The following is a 2,870-nucleotide window of genomic DNA, read 5'->3' on the forward strand; positions in this document are numbered from 1 at the left end:
TCGGCCCCCGCCCGCCGCTCCCCGGGGCGGACCCGGACGTCCTCCAGGTTAAGAAGGCATTTAAGCCCTGTGAGGTGCTGCCGGACCTGCCCGGCCTGACCCGAGCTGGCCTGGCCCCGAGGCCCCCGGCCGGCCGCGTATAATGAGACACGAGAGGTAACGGCGACCAGTAGTGGCGGCCGGGGGTTGGCGGCGGCCCGGGCGAGTGGCGCACGAACACGGTCGCTATAAAGCGGCACCCAGTTTGTGTCCCCGACAATGACGAAAGGTGACCTAAACAACGTGAAAAACCACTGTGGAGACACACTGAACTGAGCTATAGGGCCACTCGTACCGGACTCGTGTGACCACGTGCGACCTCGACGTGCGACCACAAGTGACAGCGTCTTCCAGCGCGTCCCCTTCCAGCCCCCCGAGGCTTCAGGCCGTTCAGTGTTGGCTGTCTATGCGAGAGCGATCCGCACCCTCGAAGGCGGCCAGTCCAAGTCCAGCCCAGCCGCCGCAGCCTCCGCTCCGAGCGAAAAACAACAATGTGAGAATTTCTAACCCAGCCCGCTCGGGCACGGCACGAGAGTGGTTTGTGCAAAGTTTCCTCCGCCCTGGCCCAGGACCGTGCCGCGGTGTCGCTTTTGGAGGTTGTTGTATTGATTGAGGCGGGGCAAGCGGGCAGGGCGCCGTGCTCTGGCCGTGCCCGACTCCTGCTGCTGTTGCTGTGCGGTCCCAGACAAACTGTCCACGTTGACCAAACGCCCTTGTACTTGTAGCCCAGCGCTCAGCCCCACGCTCCCTCCTCGCCCCGTGCCCGCCACACCAGGCGTCACCGCAACCACTCTGTCAGGCATGCCAGCCCCCCCGGCCAGCCGCTCCGCTCCGCACTGCCACGGCCGACATGCCTCGCATGTTTCTTCTTGGCCTGCCGGGCAGCACCAGAGCAAGTGCCCTCCCTCTTCCCCTCCCTTCTCCGCGAGCGGGGAAAAAAATGTGGCGCGCGGCGCTGTGGCGTGCGGGTAAGCGAGGGTAAAATTAAGAGAAGTGGGGGGAGGATCGGCAGGAAGAACAAACGCTCTCTCTCTCTCTCTCTCTCTCTCTCTCTCTGAACTTTCTGAGCTACACCACTTTTCAGCTCTACCGGGCAGCAGCCGAGCACGGAGCTCATGGAGCGTGGAGTTCTCAAGGTGGTAGGTGGCCGCCTTGCGCTTGTTCCGCGTGCAAGGGGTTGCCTGTACGGAGCCGTGGGGATGAACAGCCGAACACCGTTATACGCAGCGGACGCAAGACTAGATGCAATTTCTCGTGGGAATTATTTTTTACCGTGCTCTGTGTTTTTCTTGCGGGCTCCACAAGCAGACCCCGCGACTGCTCTGCACCCAGAAAACCGTTTCTTTGTGGGAAAAAAAATTTATTCAGCGTAACGAAAAAAAACGCAGCTGAAATCAACAAAGGTTTTTCGTTGGGACGACGGAAAAATTTTGATGTCCCAATTTTCAATTTCTTCAAAATAAAGAATTTTGTTGAACTAATGAAAATTTTTATTTGTTACAACTAAAATTTTGCTAATTTTAGCTAAGAAAAGATCTCGTTCGCACAAAGATGCGGTTTTCTGAGGGCGATAGCTTAACGGGTGGTGTGGCGACGGCGGCGGTACGGCAACGGCCTGGAGTGATTGGAGGAAGCTGAGTAGCTGAGCACTCTATCATACGGCAGCACAGGCAGCGCAGGCAGCGCCGCCCCCCGCCCCCCTCGACCGGGGCTAAATGGCTGGCTATAACGCCACAGGTTGGCTGCCCTGGCGCAGCCCTCGCTTCCTAAGACCCTCCTCCTGCCTGGTATGCGCGGCACCCAGGCGGCGCCGGCACACCGCGCGCGACCGCCGCGGCGTTAAGCACGTTCCTCACGTGAGCGCCAATGAATACACCAAAGCCTTCCAATTAGTTTGTCGCAGCCGCTTAGCGCCAGCCGGCGCCAGCTGTGGTGTAATCCACTTATAAAACAATAAACCCCCTCCACCTTTTTGCGCGCGGACTCTCTCTCTCTCTCTCTCTCTCTCTCTCTCTCTCTCTCTCTCTCCCTCCCACACACACACACACACATCGTGTTTATCACGACAAATCACACTACCTTAAACCCGATTACAAAACAAATGCTCTCGCAGTTTTCTCACCACATATGTATACTACAACGTTCATGTTCAATTCCCCCCCCCCCCAATTCCTCGTAATAATGTGCCTATTCATCCAGGCTTCAAGTGCAGCTCACGATGAAAATTGTCTGAACAGATAACGTATCGGTAAACACGGTATCGTCCAGAATGTACGTCCGTTTTCCTCATACAAGTATTTCCTCAGATAATGGGAGCTCGGTACCTGCGAGACTCGAGGTAGGCCAACCAGCAGTACACGTATGCGTGCACTGCATGCAGGATGTTGCCTACCTATCAGGTGCTATGAGACCTTGTATTGCATAGGCTGAATTCGGTAGGTTTGTAACGGCGAATGAAGGCGTACTTTCTGGATGATCCCTTATCTCGCCCCTAATACAACGCAAAAAATGCTGTTAACAAACACGAATTCAATTCTTCATGTTTCTCCTCCAAACATGTGGACAAATACAATTTATGACTATTTTTATTTTAAACTAACGGAATATTCTTTTGGTTCCCTATTCTTTCCTTTCTCTACAGTGCCTCCAACTTGCGAAGGATTATTTGAAGCAATCAGCAGCCCCCGAGATGAGGGTGAAGGTTGGTTGTCCCCGGCCTCAGCCCGGCCGTCCCGCGAGCCTGTTCGTCTGAGATCCACTTTCGGCTCTCTTTTGGACCTCGGCCGCCTTATCAGCACAGAAATTAAGGTGGCTGCTGCTGCTGCTGCTGC

Source organism: Frankliniella occidentalis, unplaced genomic scaffold, assembly GCF_000697945.3.
Source record: "Frankliniella occidentalis isolate FOCC.00 unplaced genomic scaffold, Focc_3.1 Scaffold8, whole genome shotgun sequence".
NCBI lineage: Eukaryota > Metazoa > Arthropoda > Insecta > Thysanoptera > Thripidae > Frankliniella > Frankliniella occidentalis.